The 25,171-nt window shown below is 45.3% G+C and overlaps 1 pseudogene; it reads left to right on the top strand.

The window, feature by feature from the left end:
• The first annotated feature begins 483 nt into the window (after positions 1–483).
• Positions 484–2,583, top strand: LOC144707415 (uncharacterized; annotated as a pseudogene).
• The last annotated feature ends 22,588 nt before the right edge of the window (positions 2,584–25,171 follow it).

Genomic DNA, 25,171 nt, shown 5'->3' with positions numbered 1-25,171 from the left:
CCCCACTAGAGCCCGACCGCCAGGGCTCTTGCTCTATTATGTTGCCATGAATTCCTGCAACCTATCTCAAGAGGAATCACTGATTAATCTCAAGAAAGAGTTGGACGATCTGGGATTTGATCACAAAAATCTCTTGTCTTTTGCTTCCGGCCAGCCTGACGTTTGTCAGCATGCTCTCCCTTTGATCGACTCTTATCTTGAGAACTTCAGCAATTGCGGCATTGCGTTACTATACAAAAAGCATCTGCGGACATGTTCCCCCATGGAAAAAGGAAGGCATAGATCAGAAAACAGGTTGCAGTCCTCAATCACTAGCTTCTTTTTCAAAAGACAGAAAACATAGCATCCTTTGCACCAATTACTGAAACACCAGCCAACGGTGCCACATTGCTGCCCACTGCGGAATCAGAAGTTGTTGTTCCTATCTCTCCCATCGCCTACAATCCAATTTCAACCGAGGATGGCTTGGAACGAGATCCTGGAATGAGGAATTTGCTTCACAGCCAATCTGTCAGTGAAGAGACTCTTATTGACAAGTACCTAGAGCTCGGCCCCTTCCAGCCTTGCTTATCAAAGTATCCGGTCGACTTGAAGACAGACCGGTCTTTTTCTGCGTGTTGGTTTCACCACTTCGCGTGGTTAGAGTACTCCATTGCTAATGACAGCGCGTTCTGCTTTGTGTGCTATCTGTTCAGTCCTTCAAAACAGACAGCTCGCTCAAGCTCTCAATTGATCACAGGTGGTTTTAAGCGATGGAAAAATGCTTTGGAGAAAAACAAAGGCCTCATTGAGCACAACAACTCTATCGACCACACCGATGCGATTGCCACTATGGAAAGACGAAAGGCTAAAGTCTTGCCCTGCATTCTAAGTCGCTTAGATGGTGACCAGAAATCAGCACAAGCAGCCCAAGTTGTCGCCACTGCCAAGGTTGTTCTTCATCTTGCATTACAAGGCCTGGCCTTGCGCAGTCACCAAGAAAGCCACGAATCTTTGAATAGAGGCAATTTTCTTGAAACATTGGATTTCTTGGAACACAATGGCTCAGATCTCCGAAAGTCAATTACACGCCTGCCTAAGAATGCAAAATATACATCTCCCGATGTCCAAAAGGAGATGACAAAAGCTGCTGCAGATATTGTAAGACAAACAATCAGGGAAGAGCTCGGTGATGGATATTTCTGCTTGGTTGCTGATGAAGCCAGATGTGAGGCCAGGAAGGAATGGATGAGCGTCGTTCTGCGTTTCGTCGATCAGCATGGAGAAATTCGTCAGAGGTTCGCAAGTGCCATTCACGTGGAAGATACAAGATCTGAGACGTTATTTCAGCATCTTCTGGGATTCATTCACTGTTTTGGCTTGGACATTAAACGTCTCCGCGGGCATGCTTACGACGGTACCTCGAACATGAGAGGCGAATTCAATGGTTCACTGTTTCACTCACCGGCTGAACCTTGTTATTGTTGCCGTGGCGACTAAGGTTCATTCTATCGCCCAGTTCTTCTGTTCAGTCCAACATATCTTCAACATTTGCGGAGCATCATGCAAACGGAACGATGCGCTTTGGAGCTCTCATGCCGAATTTATCCAAAAAGCCATTGAATTAGGGGATGTTGTTACTGGTAAGGGGCAAAATCAGATGAGAATTCTCGGTTCGATTCCTTCCACGAGATGGAACTGCAGATTGTCGGCATTGAAAACCATCGCTAATTTGTTTTCTGCAATCTGCGATGTTCTTGAAATGGTTGCTGAAGATGCTGTTGCACCTTAAAAACGTGTCGAGGCTGATCATCTGCTAGAGAAGATCTCATCATTTGAGTTCACATTTAGTTTGATGCTGATGACAGAAGTTTTGATCGTTACCAATATGCTCTCAGTATCGCTTCAGAAGAAAGACCAAGACTTAGTGAATGCATGTGCGATGATTAAGTCTGCAAAGTTGGAAATTCAGTCTATCAGAGATGAGGGGTTCCCAGGCATTCTTGATAGGTCGGTGGCATTCTCCTTTTTTCATGGTATCGTAGTCCCGCCATTAGATGAACAGTGGCAACCATCTGGAAGACGCATGCGTGGCAGACCGCCTCAAAGTCGCGAACTATTCTACAAAGATCATTATCGGCTGGAGGTTTTCATTCCAGTTCTTGACCAACTCCGTTCTAAACTTGATTGTCGGTTCAGTGAGACTGTGGGTGAGTTAATGGACTTAGGATCATGTCTGCAACCGAATGACAACTTCCATCGTTTCGACTGCCAGAAAATATTTCGCCTTGGAAAAGTGTACTCAGAAGATTTCTCAGACGTTGATCGTCTGGGTTTGGAATCAGAACTCCGTTCCTTTAAGTCCACTCTCATATCCCATCCGGATTTCGGAATCGAACTTAAGTCAATCGCAGATCTGCTTCCCATCGTCATCAAGAGCGGACTTAGTGTCAACTTTCCTCTCCGCACTCGCCTTATTCGACTGATTCTTATCTTACATTGCCCGTCTCAACCGCCACAACGGAGCGATCTTTCTCTGCTCTTAAGATTGTGAAAATCAGGCTGAGGCGGGGGCAGTCCCTTGCCCCCCGGGGGTCGGAATGACCCGTGCAGTCACGGGTGGTGTGGTTCGAGCGGGGTTGGTTCGGATAGGTGGGTTCCGGGGCGCAGTACTCGCGCTGGGTGCCGGGGTGTTGTCGGCGGGATGATCCATGTGTTCCACTAGGTGTGCCGGGGTGTCGTCGAAGTGTCGGGGTGTCGTCGAGGACCTTGTTGCGCAGGGCAGGTCTGAGGCCATGGGCGAATAACCCAATGATGACCCGTGGGTCATCCACAAAGCGGCATCGCATCCGGCATTCCTCGAAGGCTTCGATGTACTCTGTCACCATGAGTCGACCTTGCTTTAGGTCGAGCCACGAGAGGAAGAGGGACATCTAGTCCGCAGCTTCTGCGCCATGTCTACCCAGGACGTGATGGGTCATCCTCGTCGCTCTGCGGTGACACGCTCTGATGCCGGACGTTGTCAGGACGTCGTCCGGTCGACACCGAGGGTAACAGCTCGGTATTGAATAAGGAACTCTATCGGACGATGATGGCAAGTGTCGTCCGATAATGCAGATTGACAGGTATGACTATTGACGGAAAATGCGAAAGGTCCTAACTGTAGTATGTGCGAGTGCCGATATGCGATTGTGTCGTTCTAGAGATCCGATAGGTCACCAAGAGTATGGTCAACCAGACCACCCGAACCTCGCCCGAGGGGGTCGAGGACGACTATGTCACCGAACGGGAATATCCCGCTTAGATGCTCACACTCGTCGGGAAAGCCCGACTCGTACCAGCCAGGTAAGACTCTCGAGAAGTTCGTCGTCGTTTTCTCAACCTGTCTTGCTCACCTACGTCTAACCTGAGCGCAGAGGAGGCAAATCGAAAGTATACTGAAGTAGATAAGAGACGTAAGAGCAATAAGGAAGGGGTACCTTCGTCTTGTCCAGCGATGGAAATTTCGTAACACGAGGGTCCGGAGATATCGGTGATGACGGGCGCGGCCAGGCTGTGGTGCGCGGACGTACCAGGTGCTAGTCGACGCAGGCACTGCAGCGCAGATGTGGCACGGGGTGCAGGGCGTGGAGCGGATCTCGGGCACAGCGTCGGCGAGGTGCGGGCGTGGCGCAGGACGTGGGTCACAGCGCGGGTCACAGATGGCGGTGGTCGGTGCGACGCGGGCTCGGCACATGACGTGGGCGCGGCGCAGAAGCCAGGTGAGGCCCGGGAGAGGTGCCGGCGTGGTGCTGGGTGCGTTTTGCTGCACGGGGTGCGCTCGGCGATGGTCGGCGAGGCGCGAGCGGAGCACGACACGGCATAGGACGCGGCTCGCAGCGAGGGATGCTGCGGTGGCGTTCGGCGCGGTGCAGGCGAGGCACGCCGCGTCGCGAGCACCAGACAGGCGTGTGGCACGGCGGCACGGTGACGGGTGGGGCGGGTTGTCCGACCAGCAGCGTCGGCAGATGCAGGAGGTGGACGGCGGGGTTGCGGCGGTGTAGGCGGCGAGCGGCGACGGGGAAAGTAGCGGCGGCAAGCGGCGACGGGGAAAGTAGCGGCGGCGACGCGGGAGGACAATGGCGTCGGCGACCTTCTCCTTCTGTTCTCTTCTCTCCTCTCCCTCTTCTTCTTCTTTCTCTTGTTCCGTCTTCTTCTTCCTTCTTCTTCTTTCTTCTTCTTCCTCTCCTCAACGAGAATGACTCTTCAACTTCTTACGTTAAACTCTTCAATATGAAATTCAAGAGTGTTTTTGGGCCCCCTGAACTACAAAATGAGAAACAAGATAAGAAATAAAACAAGGGTTTATGACGGCCCACTAAGGGAGGGGAAGGTATCCTCATACAGGAACTTCCCCTCTCTACATCGTAGATGAGACGATAGAACTACGAAAGGAAATAAACACAAGAAAATGATAGATGGACTCAAAGAGGGCGCGCAGTTACCCGGGATATCTGAACCGGGGTGCACGCGTCGTCGGTTTGGCTTGTCGTGCGGGCTGGATGCGAGTTGGTGGCGAGATCGAAGGCGGTGTTGACTCCTCGAGCGGTGGTCCTGCGGTCTCGGACGGGCCTGTGCCATCACATAGTATTAAATTTTAAAATATTTAAATCATATTAAACATTATTTAATTTTTAATTCTATATATATATTTTTAAATATTAAACATTATTTAATATTTAATTCACAATATATGTGGCAAACATTATTAAATATTTAATTCACAATATATGTGGCAAACATTATTAAATATTTAATTCACAATATATGTGGCAAACATTATTAAATATTTAATTCACAATATATGTGGCAAACATTATTAAATATTTAATTCTAAATTAAACATTATTAAATCATATTTAATTCACTGTGCTTTATGCAATTTTATTAAACATAATTAAATGATAGTATTAAATTTTCAAAATATTCAATTCTAAATTAAACATTATTAAATCATATTTAATTCACTGTTTTTTATGCAACTTTATTAAGCATAATTAAATGATAGTATTAAATTTTCAAAATATTCAATTCTAAATAAAACATTATTAAATCATATTTAATTCAGTTTTTTAAAGCAATTTTATAAAACATTATTGAATCATAGTATTATATTTTAAAATATTTAATGCATAGTAAACGTTATTTAATTTTTTATTCAATATATTTTTTAAATATTAAACATAATTAAATATTTAATATTAAATTAAACATTATTAAATCACAGTATTAAATTTTAAAATATTTAATTCATATTAAACATTATTTAAGTTGTAATTCTATCTATTTTTTAAATATTAAACATTATTTAATATTTAATTCATAATATATGTGGTAAACATTATTAAATATTTAATTCAAAATTAAACATTATTAAATCATATTTAATCCGTTGTTTTTCTAGGCAAATTTATTGAACATTATTAAATCATAGTATGAAAATTTCAAATATTTAATTCATATTAAACATTATTTAATTTTTAATTCTATATATTTTTAAATATTAAAAATGTTAATATTTAATTCATAATATATGTTGTAAACATTACTAAATATTCAATTCTAAATTAAACATTATTAAATCATAGTATTAAATTTGAAATATTTAATTTTTAATTTGAAATATTTAATACTATGATTTAATTCAAATTAAATCATAGTATTAAATATTCAATTCTATATCTTTAAACAAATATTAAACAATTTTTAATATTTAATTCATAATATATGTGGTAAACATTATTAAATATTTAATTCTAAATATAACATTATGAAATCATATTTAATTCGTTGTTTTTTAAGCAATTTTATTAAACATAATTAAACCATAGTATTAAATTTTAAAATATATAATTCATGTTAAACATTATTATATCATATTTAATTCGCTATTTTAAAGCAATTTTACTAAATATTATTACATCATAGTATTAAAATTTAAAATACTAAACATTATCGCATTATTCAACATTATTTAATTTTTAATTCAATATATTTTTTGAATATTAAACATTACGTGATATTTAATTCATAACATATGTGGTAAACATTATTAAATATGTAGTTCTAAATTAAACATTATCAAAGCATATTTAATTCGTTGTTTTTTAGAGCTATTTTATAAAACATTATTAAATCATAATATTAAATTTAGAAATATTTTATTAATATTATATATTATTAATTATTTAATTCTATATTTTTTAATATTAAACATTATGTGATATTTAACTGATAATATATGTGGTAAACATTATTAAACATTTAATTCTAAATTAAATATTTGATGGCGCAGCACCGTCAGACACCGTAGGGCCATCACTCGAGGAGCCAGCACCGTCATCGAGCCCGCCACCGACACGTGTCCAGCCGACACAACGAGCCGCAGCATCGACGCGCAACCCCGGGTTCAGATATTTGGCGTGATGACACGCCACCTTCGGATCATTTTACTTGTTTCTTATCTTCTTTTCATCACTTTTCGTCCTTATCATTTTGTCGTTGTAGTGAGGGGAAGAACCCATATGAGGATATCTTCCCCTCCCATCTACCTAGTGGGCCTTACAAGCCCTTTTATTTTCTTTTTCCCTTTGTAGTTTAAGGGGCCCATTTAGTCCTTCCTATATAAGGGAGGGGTGGACGCCCCCCCCCAGACCACTCTTGATTTTCTATGAATTAAAACGTTTAGAAGTTGAAGAGTCACGTTCGTGGAGGAGAAAAAGAAGAAGAAAGAAGAAGAAGAAGGAAGAAGTGATGGAGGACCATCCAGGAGACGTGACGAAGGGATGACATCAGCCTCGCCGAGCTGCTCGCGCCGATGCTCGCCACCCGGGGTTTAAGTACCCCGCGTAAGCATCCTATCTTTTATTTGTTTTGTCTTTTTTTATCGTTCTTGAATTTCATGGACTGGACCGGTGTTGGGCCTTGTCCTTGTCCTGTTTCCTCTTCAATTTGTATTTTCAATTGTAAGGAGAGGCCGAACCACGTCTCACGACGGTTCGTCCTCCCCCACGTTCTCACTTGGCACCTATCCTCATTATATAAGGGGATAGCATGCCCAAGTGGAGGTTTGAGTCATTTGTTGAAGAGAAGTTCCAACGTCTATCTCCACCTATCTTAGAGAGTAGTTTGTAGAGAGGTTCGGCTAGCCTCACCCACGTCGAGATCACTCCGTGGATAGATCCCTCGCCGTCACGTCGAGATTACTCCGTGACGACGTGTTCCAGAAGTCGACGCCGCCTGGAGCTGAAGGATCCTTCGTTGAGAGCACTCCGAAGGTGCCAGAAGTTTGAGAAGCGCCGCCGACACCCTCCTTCCAAGGGATACCCATGACCCTACCAAAGGGGCCTCCAAGAACGTTCAAGAAATCCATCTTCTTGAAAGCTTCTTGGGCGGTTACAGTTCAAGAAGCCCATTCTTGGGACTCAAGATCTACTCCGATGCCGCCAACTCCGCCGCCGCCAACTCCGCCACCGCCATCGCTCCGCCGCCATCGCACTGCAGCCATCGCCTCCGCCGCTGTAGTCCCGCCACCACCGTCGCCTGCCACTGCCTTCGCCCTCGGCCCCTGACTGCCCCCCGCGCGCCCCAGCGCCCGCCCCGTTTTCCGTGCGCGCTCCCCGCGTGCGGCCGCCTGCGCGCGAACCCGCGTGCGCCTGTCCAGCGCGCCGGTGCACGCCGACACCACCCTCTCGCGCGTTCGCTACTGCGAGCTCCCGCTCGCGCGCGCCGCGCACGCCTGTGTGTGCCTGCCTGCGTGTGCCTCGCGCACCCCGCCTGCGTACCCAATGTGTGCCTGCCTGCACACGCCTGCGCTCGTCCTCGTGCATCCGTGCACCCTTCGTCCGTGCTCGCCTGCCAACATCTGCCCACGCACGGTGCCCGCTCGAGCCAGACCCGCGCTGAGCCGTGCCGTGTGCGTCTCCACTGTCATCGTCCGTGAGTCTACTATCCGCGGCCTGCCGACGATCCACACCGTCCCAGGAGATTCTACACGTTTGACTGTGCCGTGGACTATCGACAAACCAGGTATCCTCTCGTCTCCTCTTCATTAATACCAGTATTATTACGTTCTACCATCTCGTCTTCCGCTATCTCGTCTCTGCCAATTCTTTCACTATCTCGCTGATAGGATAGCCACCTTTGTCGAGGGGTAGGAATATTCTTGTGGTAGAGGGTAATTGCTGATCTAGGCGTCGAACTCCTTTGGGCCGTCAAACGCCCCTCATTCCTTAGGCATCTTAGTCGGTCCTAAGGGTCATTGGGAGTCTGATTAGGATCAATATCTCGTCAATGATTGGTATTGGCCCTCTTCCCTACCAGGGGTCACCGAATATTGCTCATTACAGAGACTTCTCAATCGCGGCATTCATTTCATAAGTACTTACGAATCAATTCTTCTTCATCCTGTGACGTAATACGAGCCGTCCGACCCTGGCACACTCATCGTATTACATCGAGAAGAAGAAGAAGAGGGGGAAGAAGAAGAAGAAGATGGGAGGAGGGAGGAGAAGAAGGATAAAGGCCACCGCTCGCCGTACCCACGCCACCGCTCGCCACTTCCCACCGCCACTCGCCATTCCCAAGCCGCCGCTCGCCATTCCCGCCGCCACTCGCCGTTCTCACGCCGCCGCCCCCGGCCTCGTGCCGCCGCTTGCCGCTCTCACACCGTCTCTCGCCGATTCCGCGCGCGCCGCTGCTCGTCGACTCCTCACTCCGTCGCTCGCCGTCCCCTCACGCCACGGCCATCGCTTCCACGCGCCGCACGAGCTGCCGTCTGCGCGCGCCGCGCGAACAGCCGTCTGCGCGTGCCGACGCCACCGCCCGTGCGACTTTGCCACCCGGCCGTCTCCCTGCACGCTAGTGCAATCGCGCGCACAACAACCGGGAGCGTCCGTGTCTATGCGTTCCGCCCCGTTGCAGCCGCGCCCCGCGCCTGCTGCGCTGTGCCGTGCCGTCAGGCTGATCCACGCCCGGTGCCTGCGCAGCACCCTGCGGCTGCCCTGCTCCCGTGCTAGGCCCAACCGCCGCGCCTCACCACCGATCGCCCTGGTCCGCGCCCGGTATACCCGTACGCCGACGTCGATGCTCACCCTGCACCCAGCACTTGCTCAACCATCCTGGCTGTCCCGCTGACACCTCGCCGCCATCCGCACCCCCAACCAACGTCCGTGTCCTGCTGCTGTCACCCTCTCGGAATTCTGTGATATGAGATATCCGTCGCCAGCGCGACGAAGGTACCCCCATCTCTCTGCTCTTTTCGTCTCTTACTTCAGTGCACTTTCGATTTGCCTCCTCCGCTCTCGGGTTAGACATAGGTGAGAGTGAGACAGGTTGAGAAAATGATGACGACTTCAACGAGAGTCTTACCTGGCTGGTATGAGTCGGGCGAGCCCGACGAGTGTGAGCATACTAGCGGGATATTCCCGTTCGGCGACTTACTTGCCCTCGACCCTCTCAGGCGAGGTTCGGGAGGTCCGTTTGACCTCACCAATAGCGATCCCGTCAATCTCTGGAACAGCAACACCGCATCTCGGCACTCGCACGTACTACACGTAGGATTTCTCGCATTCACATCATCATTTATACATGTCATTGCATCTTCGGACGACGAAGATCGTCCTTGTCCGATCACGATCCTGATTTGATACTGAGCCGCTACCCTCGGTTTTGACCGGACCACGTCTTGATGACGTCCGACATCAATATTATTAAATCATATTTAATTTGTTGTTTTTTTACGCAATTTTATTAAACATTATTAAATCATAGTATTAAATTTTAAAATATTTAATTCATATTAAGCATTATTTAATTGTGAATTCTAAATATTTTTTAAGCATTATTCATATTAAAATTTATTTAATATTTAATTCATAATATATTTGGTTAACATTATTAAATATATAATTCATAATATATGTGGTAAACATTATTAAATATTCAATTCTAAATTAAACATTATTAAATCATATTTAATTCGCTGTCTTTGAAAGCAATTTTATTAAACATAATTAAATCATAGTATTAAATTTTAAAATATTTAATTCTAAATGAACATTATTAAATCATATTGAATTCGCTGTTTTTTAAGAAATCTTATTAAAGATTATTAAATCATAGTATTACAATTTAAAAAATTAATTCCTATTAAACATTATTAAATATTTAACTCTATATTCTTTAAAAAAAATTAAACAATATTTAATATTTAAGTCATAATATATGTGGTAAAGATTATTAAATATTTAATACTAAATCATATTTAATCCGTTGTTTTTCTAAGCAAATTTATTGAACATTATTAAATCATAGTATTAAATTTAAAAATATTTAATTCATATTAAACATTATTTAATTTGAATATTAATTATTATTTAATATTTAATTCATAATATATGCGTTAAACATTATTAAATATTTAATTCTAAATTAAACATTATTAAATCATATTTAATTCGTTGTTTTTTAGGAAATTTTATTAAACATTATTAAATCATAGTATTAAATTTTAAAATATTTAATTCATATCAAACATTATTTAAGGTTTAATTCTATATATTTTTAAAATATTAAACATGATTTATTATTTAATTCATAATATATGTGGTAAACATTATTAAATATATAATTCTAAATTAAATATTATTAAATCATATTAAATTCGTTGTTTTCTATGCAATTTTGTTAAACATTATTAAATCACAGTATTAAATTTTAAAACATTTAATGCATATTAAACATTATTTAAGTTGTAATTCTATCTATTTTTTAAATATTAAACATTATTTAATATTTAATTCATAATATATGTGGTAAACATTATTAAATAGTTAATTCAAAATTAAACATTATTAAATCATATTTAATCCGTTGTTTTTCTAAGCAAATTTATTGAGCATTATTGAATCATAGTATGAAAATGTCAAATATTTAATTCATATTAAACATTGTTTAATTTTTAATTCTATATATTTTTTAAATATTAAACATTATTTAATATTTAATTCATAATATATGTGGTAAAATTTTTTAAATATTTAATTATAAATTAAACATTATTAAATTATATTTTATTCATTATTTTTTACGCAATTTTATTAAACATTATTTAATCATAGTATTAAATTTGAAAATATTTAATTCAAATTAAACAATATTTAATTATTAATTTTATATCTTTTAAAAAATATTAAACAATGTTTAATATTTAATTTATAATATATGTGGTAAACATTATTAAATATTTAATTCTAAATTAAAAATTATTAAATATTTAATTCTAAATTAAACATTATTAAATCATATTTAATTTGTTGTTTTTTAAGCAATTTTATTAAACATAATTAAACCATAGTATTAAAATTTTAAATATATAATTCATACTAAACATTATTATATCATATTTAATTTGTTGTTTTTTAAGCAATTTTATTAAACATAATTAAACCATAGTATTAAATTTTTAAATATATAATTCATACTAAACATTATTATATCATATTTAATTTGTTGTTTTTTAAGCAATTTTACTAAACATTATTACATCATAGTATTAAAATTTAAAATACTAAACATTATCACATTATTCAACATTATTTAATTTTTAATTCTATATTTTTTAAAAAATATTAAACAATATTTAATATTTAATATTGCATGCTCTATAGTTTATGTGTGTTCCACCGCTCGCATCGTTTTTGAAAAGGTTGTTTTCCTTGAATACATTTATAACGTTTTTTGTTTTTTCATCATGTTATGAATATAACAGATCTTATATACCATCACAATGACAAAAAAATTACATTGTTTTGGCATTCTGAAGGCCACCCAATACGAGTGTTCTATTCTGACAGGATTGGAGCAAGAAAATCGCACCACTCTGCATTTTTTTTCAACAGAGGCAAATGGATCTCGCTGCTCTCATGTTGATTCTTTTGATCCCACTTGAGTTTCCTAGAGGCACATGGATCTCGTTGTTCTCTTGTTAATCATTTCACCAGATCTAGTGTTTTGCTCTAAGAAAGGCATTTAAAATGCAGTGTTGTACCTCTAAAAAAGGAAGCGAATCTCACTTATTTGGCAATAAAAACAACAAACTTATACTGGTCTTGATTTATTTCAAAACAGCTCAATCTAAGTTTTCTTTTTGGACATAAGTCTATCAAATCCCAGGGTTTTGGTCTGGTATTATCGCTGCAAACAAATTCCAGGGTTTTAACATAAAAAAATGACAAGTGAAATCATATTGTTTTCGGATCCTATATGTCACCCAATCCCGTTATTCTATTTGCTATCAATGGAGCAAGAAAATACCAGTTTTTTCCTCTTATCAGCAAGCCAAGTTAAATTGTTTGGGCATTCAAAAGGCAACAAAATCCCAATGTTTTTTTCTGCAATTATCAGGGGAAGCAAATTCTAGTGTTCTGCCTATAAGAGACCAGCACAATTGCATTGTTTGGCAATTCAAAAGGCCACCAGATCCTAGTGTTCTGTTTAGTTATTTTCATGGGAACAAATCCTAATGTTGTGTCTCTAAAAGAAACGTCAAATCACATTGTTTGGGTATGCTCAAGGCCACCTAATCCCATGTTCCGTAGTTGCAACCAATGGAGCAAGCAAATCCTAGTGTTCTACCTCTAAATGGCAAGTCAAATCATATTTTTTGGCATTCAAAAGGCCAATAAATCCCAGTGATTTGTTTTGTTATTATCAGGGCAACAAAGTCCTACTGTTCTTCGTGTAAACGACAAGCAATATTACATTGTTTTTGCACTCTAAAGACTACCAATTTGCAGTGTTTTGATCTCTTATTATCAGGGCCAACAAATCATATTGTTTTGCCTGTATAAGACCGGAAAAGTGCATTGCTTGGGCATTTAAAATGCTGCGACATCCTATTGTTTTTTGATCTTATTATCGGGAAAGCAAATCATGCTGTTGTGCATCTAAACAACATGCCAAATTGCATTGTTTGGGAAATCTAAAGGCCACTCAATCTTTGTGTCTGTACCTGCAATCATTCGAACAAGAAAATCCTAGTGTTCTGCCTATAAACAACAAGTCAAATTGTATTATTTGGGCATGCAAAAGGCCACCAAATCCCAGTATTTTGTTCTATTACTATCAAGGCAACCAAACCCTAGTGTTGTGCAAGTAAATTATGAGAAAATCACATTGTTTAGGCATTTTAAAGACAACCAAATAACATTGTTTTGGTCTATTATTTTCGGGGCCAACAAATCCGATTATTCTTCCTGTCAAACACCAGGAAAAGTACATTGCTTAGGCATAGAAAAGGCTGCAAAATCTGAGTGTTTTGTGCAGTTATTATCAGGAACAAAAATCATAGTGTTCTGCCTCTGAACGACATGACAAGTTGCATTGTTTGGGCAATCTAAAGGCCACCCATTCTCAATGTTCTGTACCTACAATCAACGGAGAATCAAATCCAAGTGTTCTGCCTCTAAAAGGCGAGTCAAATCGTATCGTTTGGGCACTCAAAAGGCAACCAAATCCCAGTGTTTTGTTCTACTACTATCACGGCAACAAAAGCTTAGTGTTTTGCTAGTAAATTGCAAGCAAAATCACATTGTTTGGGCAGTCTAGACACTACCAAATGGCGCTGTTTTCTTCTTTAATTTTTGGGGCCAGCAAATCCTATTATTCTTCCTGTCAAACACCAACAAAAGCACATTGTTTAGGCATTCAAAAGGATGCATAATCTGAGTGTTTGTGCAGTTATTATCAGGAAAGAAAATCATTGTGCTCTGCCTTAAATGACATGCCAAATTGCATTGTTTGGGCAATTTAAAGACCAACCGTTGATGGCGCAGCACCGCCGGTCGTCATCGAGCCAGAGCGCGAGGAGCCACCATCGTCATCGAGCCCGCCACCGACATGTACCCAGCCGCCACGACGAGCCGCCGCAGCGACGCGCGACCCCGAATTCCAATATTCGGCATGATGACGCACCGCCACCACCTCCGGATCGCTCACCGTCTCGCCCACGTTTTTTTTCATCTTATCGCCGCATCTTTTTTTTTTTCATCTTATCTTTGTAAGGGGGAAAGAACCCATATGAGGATTCCTTTCCCCCCCCTAGCACTTTAGCTGGCCTTAACAGGCCTTCTGTTTTCTTTCCCTTTCTTTTTTCCTTTTCTGTTTGTTGGTTATTGGGGGCCCATATCATCCATCCTATATAAGGAGGAGGGGTGCCCCAAGAACAGTACTCTTGAATTTTAAGTTATAAAGTTATGAGAATTTGAAGAGTCACGACCGCGCGAGCAGGAAGAAGAAAGGAAGAAGAAGAAGAGGAAGGAGAGGAAGAAGGAGAAGAAGGGAAAGAAGAGAGAAGGAGAAGAAGAGCCGCCGCCCGTCGCCCGACCGTCGCCGACCGCCGCCCGGCCGTCACCGTCCGCTGCCCAACCGCCACCCGCGGTCATACCGCCGCCGGCGCCGCCTCCCCCGTTTCCGCCGCCGACCACGCCGTCCCCGCACCTCCCGCCGTCGCCGCGCCCCCCCTCTCCTCCTCTGTCACCGCCCACGCGCTCCCCGTCACCCCTGCCGCCAACCTCTCCCCCCCCGTTCTTTTCCCGCTCTACCGCTGCACGTTCTCGGCCCCGCCTTTTCACCTCCCTCCGCCGTCCGCGCCGTCCTCTCCACCCCCGCCGACGCCCACCACCACCTCCCTAACCCGCTCGTCGCCGCCCACGCTCCCCCGCACGTCCCGCCTCCACTTCTCCCGCCTCCGCCCGTGCTATCTCCCTACCCCTATTCCCCATCGCACCCTCTCTCACCCCGCCTCCGCTCACATGGCGCAGCCGGTTTCTTTTCCGATCGCGCGTAGCCCTCTACCGCCGGGCAAGCTGCGCCCACGCCCTCCTTCCCCGCGCCCGCTGCCCGACTAAATCCACTTTTCACCCTCTCTCACCTCGCCATTCAACCCAACCTACCCGCCTGGGACACCTTATCCCACTACCATTCACTCACCACCCGCGGGCGATTCTAACCCGCTGATAGTCGTCCTGCGCGCACGGCCCCCGGGAACAAGTCCTTGGCTCCGGCGGTCCGCACCGCATCACATCCTTGCCCTTGTCAACAACAACCGCCCGCCGTCGACGTCTACTACCCACCGCACCCGCATCTTCTCCATCTTCTCCGTCACCAGGACTCTCCGGCGTCTCTCTCGGGGACGTCATCATCTCATCGCTGCGACAACGGTATCCCTCACTCACTCTCCTTTACGTCCTTTACTTTCTTCAGTGCACTTTCGCTTCACCTCTTCCGCGCTCGGGTTAGATAGGTGAGCGAGAGACAGGTTGAGAAAATGACAAAAATTCAATGAGAGTCTTACCTGCCCGGTACGAGTCGGGTTCTCCCGACGCGTGTGAGCACTATAGCGGGGCTTCCCCGTTCGGCGACGTACTCGCCCTCGACCTTCTCGGGCGAGGTTCAGGAGGTCCGTCTGACCTTACTTAGAGCAATCCCGTCAATTCTCTGGAACGGCACCCACCGCTCGTCGGCTCACGCAGGTACTACACATAGGACTTTCGCATTGCACGTCATCATCCCTACCTGTCATTAGCATCGGTCGGACGACGTCGGTCGACGTAGTCCGATTAACCCCCGATACGACACCGAGCCTGTACCCTCGGTGACGACTGGACGACATTTTGACGACGTCCGACATCAACCGTTCTCAGTGTTCTGTACCTACAATCAACAAAGCAACCAAATCCTAGTGTTCAGCCTCTAAATAACGAGTCAAATCGTATCGTTTGGGCACTGAAAAGGCCACCAAGTCGTTGTGTTATGTTCTATTACTATCAACGCAACAAAAGCCCAGTGTTCTGATAGTAAGTTACCAGCAAAATCACAATGTTTGGGCAGTCTAAAAACTACCAAATGGCGCTGTTTTGCTCTCTTATTTTTAGGGCCAGCGAATCCTGTTATTCTTCCTGACAAACCCCGGCAAAAGTACATTGTTTAGGCATTCAAATGGCTCCAAAATCTGAGTGTTTTGTGCAGTTTTTATGTGGAAAGAAAATCATAGTATTCTGCCTCTAAATGACCTGCCAAATTGCATTGTTTGGGCAACCTAAAGGCCACCCATTCTCAGTGTTCTATTCCTACAATCAATTGAGCAAGCAAGTCCTAGTGTTCAGCCCCAAATGAGGAGTCAAATTGTATTGTTTGGGCTCTCAAAAGGCCACCAAATCCCATTGTTTTGTTCTACAACTACCAATGCAACAAAAGCCTAGTGTTCTGCTAATAAATTACCAGCAAAATCACATTGCTTGGGCAGTCTAGAGACTACGAAAGTGCACTATTTTGTTCTGTTATTTTTAGGGCCAGTGAATCCTATTATTCTTCCTGTCAAACACCACCAAAAGTACATTGTAGGCATTCAAAAGGCTGCAAAATCTGAGTGTTTTGTGCAGTTAGTATCAGGAAAGAAAATCATAGTGTTCAGCCTCTGAACGACATGACCAATTGCATTGTTTGGGCAATCTAAAGGTCACCCATTCTCAATGTTTTGTACCTGCAATCAATGGAGCAAGCAAATTTACGTGTTCTGCCTCTAAATCATGAGTCAAATCGTATTGGTTGGGCACTCAAAAGGCCACCAAATCTCAGTGTTTTCTTCTACAATTATCATGGCAATAAAAGCCTAGTGTTCTGCTTGTAAATTACAAGCAAAATCACATTGTTTGGGCAGTCTAGAGACTACCAAAGTGCACTGTTTTGTTCTGTTATTTTCAGGGCCAGCGAATCCTATTATTCTTCTTGTCAAACACCACCAAAAGTACATTGTTTAGGCATTCAAAAGGTCGCAAAATCTGAGTGTTTTGTGCAGTTAGTATCAGGAAAGAAAATCATAGTGTTCAGCCTCTGAACGACATGACCAATTGCATTGTTTGGGCAATCTAAAGGTCACCCATTCTCAATGTTTTGTACCTGCAATCAATGGAGCAAGCGAATCCTAGTGTTCTGCCTCTAAATTAGGAGTCAAATTGTATCGTTTGGGCATTGAAAAGGCCAGAAAATCCAAGTCTCCTGTTCTACTACTGTCAAGGCAATAAAAGCCTAATGTTTTGCTAGTAAATTACAAGCAAAATTACATTGTTTGGGCATTCTAGAGACTACCAAATTGCACTGTTTTGTTCTGTTATTTTCAGGGCCAGGGAATCCTATTATTCTTCCTGGCAAATACCAACAAAACTACATGGTTTCGGCATTCAAAAAGCTGTGAAACCCGAGTGTCTTGTGCAGTTATTATCGGGAAAGAAAATCATAGTGTTCTCCCTCTAAACGACATGCCAGATTGCATTGTTCGGGCAATCTGAAGGCCACCCATTCTCAGTATACTGTACCTACAATCAATGGAGCAAGATCCTAGTTTTCTGCCTCTAAATGGCGAGTCAAATTGTATGGTTTGGGCACAGAAAAGGCCAGCAAATCCCAGTGTTTTGTTCTACTACTATCAAGGCAGCAAAAGCCTAGTGTTTAGCTAGTTAATTACAAGCAAAATAACATTGTTTGGGTATTCTAGAGACTACCAAATATCACTGTCTTGTTCTGTTATTTTCAGGGCCAATGAATCCTATTAGTCTTCCTGTCAAATACCAGCAAAACTACATTGTTTAGGCATTCAAAAGGCTGCGAAATCCGAGTGTTTTGTGCAGTTATTATCGGGAACAAAACTCATAGTGTTCTTCCTCTAAACTACATGCCAAATTGCATTATTTCAGCAATCCTAAGGACACCCATTCTCAGTGTTCTGTTCCTGTAATCAATGGATCAAGCAAATCCTAGTGTTCTGCCTCTAAATGATGAGTCAAATCATATCGTTTGGGCACTAAAAAGGCCACCAAATCCCAATGTTTTGTTCTACTACTATTAAGGCAACAAAAGTTCCCGCCGCATGCTCTCTTGTTTGCAACCCTTTTCGTCCGGGGTTCCTGACCCCTCTTTGAAGGTACCCAAGGATTGCTTCAAGGATATGCTCTTTTGGGAATTCCATGACCCTTCACAGGATATGATCTGCCAAGTACGCGCCATAGTTGCCCAACCATTTCGTGAAGATCACATCACCACCAACACATGCATGACCACGTCTCTCTTCGAGAATAGTGGTGGCAACGGGTGTCTAGTCGAGTAACAACCTTGGAAGTTCAGAGAAAACTGCGCTGAAGCTACTCCTTGTTTTAACGGAGTTGAGTCTTTTGAACCACGCGGGAGTTGACGTATCGCGTATGACTACATACGTCGCAGAAGGCTGGAGTAAAGGCTCAACGTGAGGGCCTTACCGGTTGGTACGCCTCCCCCATGCAAAGTAAGTAAACACGTTAATGAAGTATTGAAGACTTGTTTGCCTTTAAATATCTTCGGGAAAGGGGATGAACAGAGTTTTTTGGCTTTTGGAAGTATTGAGCTTTCTCTTTTCCCTCTAGCGTGATCTCTCTTCTTTTAGCTCCTCTTTCTCTTCTTCTAGCGTTCTCTCTTCCTAGCGTCTCTCTTTCCATTGCCCCTCCGAAGGTCTGCCCTCGGCATCTGGGCAGAGTGGTCCCGAAGACGTCTGACCATGCGCGGAGTTCTGGTCTTCCATGGGATATTCCTGATGTTCAGAGTCTTCCGTCCAGGAGTGTCTTTCCAGCGTGAGAAGTTCCCTTCCAACCCAAGGTATTTTGTCATGACTGTTCAGTTCTTTAGCTCTTATTACATAACTGTGTCTATCCCTCTCTCTTGGTCTCTTGTTCTCTCTCTAGTTTACAAGCCACTCAAGTCCAACTTACAGACCAGTCAAGCCCAGGAATCTGCCAGATATCCACCCAATTTAGGCCTAGTATCGTCCCAATAAATACCTTGTATCAACCAGATAGCTGCAATCTTTTTGGTCGGATCTACCGTTCTATCGACTAAATAAAGGTCTAGTATCTGCCCACCAGTGGCAGGATAATAATGAACTCAAGCCGTAGCATCTGCTAATTGCAGACCCACTTTGACCCAATGCAGGCCAGATAAATAGGTCCAATATTAACTATATAAATATATAAACAATTGCCCCGATCAAGGTCGACTACAGGCCCATTATAGGCCTAGTTTCTATGAAAGTTTATCCTATTATTACATGCAGATCTAAATTTTCAGTGACCAACATTCTTGACTGAAATTCAAAAAATTTTTCAGTACTAGCAAATAAATGGCTTTTTCTTACTAGCACGAACATTTCTCCCTCTATGCACTCAACGGCCATCATTTTTTAGTAAAAATCCGTCTGAATATGGAAATAAATAGAGATAGACGTGTAAAAAAAATTAAGAAAGAACTTGATAGTGTCAATCTGAGCCTTGCACGTGGGTTCGTGGCCACGTAACTGCATCGCGGACACGTTGTGCGGTGATGCGGGAGTTTCTCCACGCCGCGCAACACTGGCCAATCGTGGCCATAGTTAGTTGTTTTCCTTCCCCTTTTGTTTTCCTACTTAAGAGATGTAATAGGTTCCTTTTGAATACAGAGCTTTTTCTGAGTTTAAGAAGAGGTCCTCCTTCTTGATTCACTAGTGTTCAGGTGGTGATCTCGGCGGTGACGACTGCCCGCCTCGTTTCTCTAGAGAGTTTCTGACAAGTGGTATCAGAGCCTAGGTTGTGGGCCGGGAGACGATCGCGGTAGGGTACAGCCGCTGGAATCTTGATCGTGCAATCAATATGCACTGATGGCAGGAAGCAAGGACCACATCATCTAGAGGGTGATTCGTGAGGTGAGCGCCGGGACCGGGTTCCCAACGCTCACCAAAACCAACTACTCCGACTGGGCGCTGCTCATGAAGGTAAAGCTCAAGGTCTGGCTGCTCTAGAGCGCCATTGAGAAAGGGGGCGCCGAACCCCATGAAGACATGCCAGGTGCTCGACGCGCTCTGCATTGCCGTGCCACCAGAGATGTGGCCGGTGATTGCGGACAAGGATATGGCCAAGGAAGCGTGCGAAGATATCGCCACCATGCGGATCGGGCGATGACCGCGTCAGGAAGACGTCAGCTCAGAACTTGCGACGACAGTTCCACTTGACGACGTTCAAGGAGGGAGAGTCCATTGAGGACTACGCGCTGCATCTCAACAGCATGGCATTGACTCTCACCATTCTCGGTGACAAAATCAAAGAGACGCAGGTAGTGGAGAAAATAATTCGCAGTGTCCCCCAATGTTTCACATAGATTGTGGTCGCAATCACGACGTTGCTCGACATATCAATGCTCACTATCGTTGATCTGACGGGTCGGCTCAAGGCGGCAGAGGATGCCGTCGAGAAGACGCCGTCAGCGATGCACCACGAGGGCAAGCTGTACCTGACTGAGGAGGAGTGGGACGCGCGGCGGAAGAAGCGCAATGCTGAGAACAAACCTGGTGGCGGAGGCACAAGCAACGCAGCACGTCGTGGCAGACGTGGGTGTGGACCCGGCCATAGTAGAGAAAAGGGGTCGTCGTCAGGCGGCTCGTCGGGCAACTCAGGCCGGTCCAACGATGAGTGCAGAAAATGCAGGAAGTTTGGCCATTGGGCTCGTGAGTGCTGCTCAAAGTCCAAGAAGTAACAGGCCCACATCATCCAAGAAGAGGAGGGGGCTTCGCTGTTTTTTGTTGAGTCAAGGCCGGTCATATCGATGACACCAGCACCAACCTCCACTCCACGAAGCTCTACTGCGAGGCCGAAGGTAGAAGAGAAGAGGCCAGATGCCCAGAGCCAGATCTAGTTGCGGGAAGAGAAGGTGTTCACCCACATTGGAGACGAGGAACAACATGATGAAGAAACGTGGGTCATGGACACGGGTGCCACAAACCACATGTCGGGTTCCCGTATGGCCTTCACCAAGCTGGACGCAGCGATACTTGGGTCGGTACGGCTTGGCAACGACTCGGTGGCACAGATCAAAGGTCGAGGGACAGTCATGTTCCAGTGCAAGAATGGCGAGCACCGGTCTTTTGGGGGGGTGTATTTCATTCCCCGTTTTACGATGAACATCATCAGCATCGGCGAACTCGATGAGGCCAGGTACAGAGTTGACATTGAGAGAGGGGCGATGAAGGTCCATGAACCAGGCGGACGGCTCCTAGCAAAGGTGATGGGCGGAGATAACTGGCTGTACATCCTCCACGTCAAGCTGATTTGGCCGGTGTGCTTGGCGGCGAAGTTGGATGAGGAAGCCTCGTGATGGCACGGGCGCTTTGGCCAGGTCAACATGGCCGCAGTTGGCTCAGGAGAAAGATGAGAAAGATGGCTCGGGAGGAGCTGGTGCATGGGTTGCCAGCAGTTGGTCAGGTGGACCAGCTGTGTGAGGCGTGGCTCGCCGTCAAATAAAAGCGATCGTCGTTTCCTGAGCAGGGTGAGTACCGGATGCGATGCATTCTAGAGCTGGTTCACGACGACCTGTGTGGTCCACTTGCCACAGAGATGCCAAACGACAGCAAGTATTTCCTGCTACTCGTGGATGATCGAAGCTGGGACATGTGGGTAGCCATGCTGCCTTCGAAGGACCGTGCTGCAGCAGCCATCAAGGTGATCAAGGCTCGGACGAAAGGCGAGTCGAGACTGAAGATGGGAGCACTCCGTACCAATCGGGGCGGTGAATTCACCTCACATGAGTTCACGGAGTACTGCGTGGGAGAAGGTATTCATCGTCAACACACAGTGCCATACAGCCCGCAGCAGAATGGCATCGTCGAGCGCTAAAATGGTACAGTGGTAGCAGCCGCGAGGAGCATGCTCGAGGCGAAGGGGCTGCCGGGCTGGCTGTGGGGTGAGGCAGTGGCAACTGCTGTATACATCCTGAACCGGTGCCTGACGAAGAGCGTGGAAGGTATCACGCCGTTCGAGGCATGGCATGGGAAGAAGCCAGCGGTGCACCATCTGAGGGTGTTCGGTTGCATCGCCTACGTCCGGAACACGACGCCACATCTCAAGAAGCTGGAGGACCGCGGCCGCAAGATGATCTTCATCGGCTACGAGCGTGGATCAAAAGCCCAGTGGAACTGGGGCAGCGACGCAGAACAAGACAATGAGGGCGACGGTTTCATGGTGGAGTATACCATCGGGAATCAGATGCCAGCAGAGGATGATGCGCCGGGACTTGCGCAAATGCCTCCATGCTCCGGGCACTCCAGAAGGGGAGAAGCACCGATCGGAGATGGAGGAAAGGAGGTGGAGTTCGCCACTCCACCCAGTGTCTGCGTCGACAACCTGGATGGTGATCACGGTGATGATGCACCACTCCGCTTCCGCAAGATCAACGACATCATCAGGCTGGCCTCGCTGCATGGGCTTGCATCACACGCGTTAATTGTAGAGGAGCTGCACGCTGTAAGTTCTGATGAAACGGTTTCCTTTGCTGAAGCAGAGCGCTACCCGAGCTGGATGAAGGCTATGGAGGAGGAGATGGCGTTGATCGAAGAGAACCGCACTTGGTACCTAGTCGACCTCCCGCACGGTCGTCGAGCGATTGTGATGGCGAGGACGCCAATACATCTATCCCGTCGAACGCGTCACCACGGTCAATTGGAGTCAACACGCCTGCTATGGACCCAACGACAAATTCAACCAAAGTCAACTCGCCACGGTCAACCAAAGTCAACACCAAAGTCAACACGCTGCAATCGTCGACAAGCACGTCTCCACCTACGCACGTCCCTACGCGCGTCATGACACGACGCTAGAGGCAGATCCACAACTGCCCTTTGGCGTGACACGGCGCATGTCTTTAATTTCTCGTCTCTAATTTCTCATCATTTTCTCTTTCCTCCAAGGCCTATATATAGACCATTGTTTTCAAGAAACACTTAGGCAGTCATAAGTTCAAGAATTGAGTTTTGTTTAACTCTTCTTGGAGGACTGCCCAGCCTCCCCTATCCCTCTTAAACCTAGCCGTCATCGCCGCCGCCGCCGCCACAATCGCCGCCGCCTCGCGTCGTCGGCCTTCCACCCTTTCAACCTTCCTCCCTCTCTCAACACTCTCGTCTTCTCTCTCTCTCTCTCTCGCTATTCCATTAAGACCGCCCAAGCAGCCCCATTGGCCACCCGTTCAGGCCGCCCCAAGGGCTGCCCGCATTACACCATCAAGGTCGCCCAGGCAGCCCCCTTGGCCGCCCGTCCAGGTCGCCCCAAGGGCTGCTCGTGCTGCCCCTTCAAGGCCACCCATGCAGCCCCCTTGGGCGCGCGTCCGAGTGCCGCCCCAGGCCATCCGCTCAAAGCCGCTCGTGCCCGTTGCGTGCCCATCACCCCTACTTCTAGACGCTCTCGAAGCTTCTTCCGGCGGTGCATACCGTTTGGATCTGCGACACCCTGTCGTAGCGCACGTCAGTTGTCCTGCCAGCGACGCCCACGCCCAAGCACTCCGGCCTTTGAGCAACCAAGCCGAGTCTTAACCAGGGCCACTCAACGCCCGAAACGCCCAAAATCTTCCTCGTCCAGTGGGCTGCTCAACGCCCGTATTTGCCCAGCCTCATCACGATCAGAATTTCCCGCATCCTCTTCACGAACTACGGTGTCGAGGTACGCCTGAACTCTTTGGTGTCGAAAGTTTCCGTCCAGTGTTTTCTCGTGAAGTTTCCACCGCCGTCAGAATTAGATTTGGTTTGGGTTTCCACTTCTTCTCTCTCTTTCTTGAGTGTTTCTTCGCGACGCGAATTCGGACGCGGAGGGCATCTCGATCAGCAAAGAGCCTACGCCGCCAAGGTTCTGGAGAGGAGCGGCATGACAAGGTGTAATCCTTGTCAAATGCAAATGGTAACACGTCTGAAGCTGAGCAAGAGAAGCGAGGAACCGCTGGTTGATGCAACAACGTACAGAAGCACCGTGGGGAGTCTCAGGTATCTGGTCAATACTCGTCCAGATCTTGCTTTCGCTGTTGGATGTGTTAGTTGCTTTCTGTTGGATATGTCTCTCCGCTATGTACCTAGAACCAAGAGCTGGGGTCTCAGGTTCGAAAGAAAGAAGGAGGAGATCTAGTTGACAGGGTTCAGCGATAGTGACTTTGCTGGTGATGTTGATGCTGGAAAGAGCACAACTGGAGTCATTTTCTTCTTGGCCAGCAGCCCAATTACTTGGCAATCGATGAAGCACAAAGTGGTGGCTCAGTCTAGTTGTGAGGCAGAGTACATTGCGGCTGCCAATGCCGTCTCCCAAGGTTTGTGGCTCGCCCGGATGCTAGTAGAAATGCAGGGCTCAACACCAAGCATACCAACGTTGAGGGTGGACAACACGTCTGCCATTGCATTGAACAAGAATCCGATTCTGCATGGACGCAGCAAACACATTGAAGTAAAGTATCATCTTGTCGGGGAATCGGCAGAGAAGGGACAGATCAGCGTGGAGTTCATCAGGAATGAAGAACAGTTAAGTGACATTTTGACGAAGCCACTTGGAAAAGGCAAGTTCCATGAGCTTCGCGCCAAGATTGGCCTCGTTGATGTCCAAGGTGAGCACAACGATGCTCAAGAGGAGATTGTCAATCTGAGCCTTGCACGTGGGTTCGTGGCCACGTAACCACATCATGGACACGTTGTGCGGTGATGCGGGAGTTTCTCCACGCCGCGCTACACTGGCCAATCGTGGCCATAGTTAGTTGTTTTCCTTCCCCTTTTGTTTTCCTATTTAAGAGATGTAATAGGTTTCTTTTGAAGACAGAGTTTTTCTGAGTTTAAGCAGAGGTCCTCCTTCTTGATTCACTAGTGTTCAGGTGGTGATCTCACCGGCGACGTCTAACCGCATCGTTTCTTCAGAGAGTTTCTGACAGATTGAGCATGTTAGAGAGATTAAGAAATAGATAGAAACAGGGCGGGACAGCGAGATTGAGAGAGAAATAGAGAGACAGATCATGAGAGAGATAGATTGAGCGAGAACAAGAGAGACAGTGTGTGAGAAGAAGAGGGAGGGATTAAGAAAGAAGGAGAGAGAGAGAGAGAGAGAGAGAGAGAGAGAGAGAGAGAGAGAGAGAGAGAGAGAGAGAGAGAGAGAGAGAGAGAGAGAGAGAGAGAGAGAGAGAGAGAGAGAGAGAGAGAGAGAGAGAGAGAGAGAGAGAGAGAGAGAGAGAGAGAGAGAGAGAGAGAGAGAGAGAGAGAGAGAGAGAGAGAGAGAGAGAGAGAGAGAGAGAGAGAGAGAGAGAG

The sequence above is a fragment of the Wolffia australiana genome, chromosome 9 (genome assembly GCF_029677425.1).
Source record: "Wolffia australiana isolate 7733 chromosome 9, ASM2967742v1".
In the NCBI taxonomy this organism is placed as follows: domain Eukaryota; kingdom Viridiplantae; phylum Streptophyta; class Magnoliopsida; order Alismatales; family Araceae; genus Wolffia; species Wolffia australiana.
Note: the sequence above shows the minus strand (reverse complement) of the source record. Positions and strands in the feature narration are given on the sequence as shown.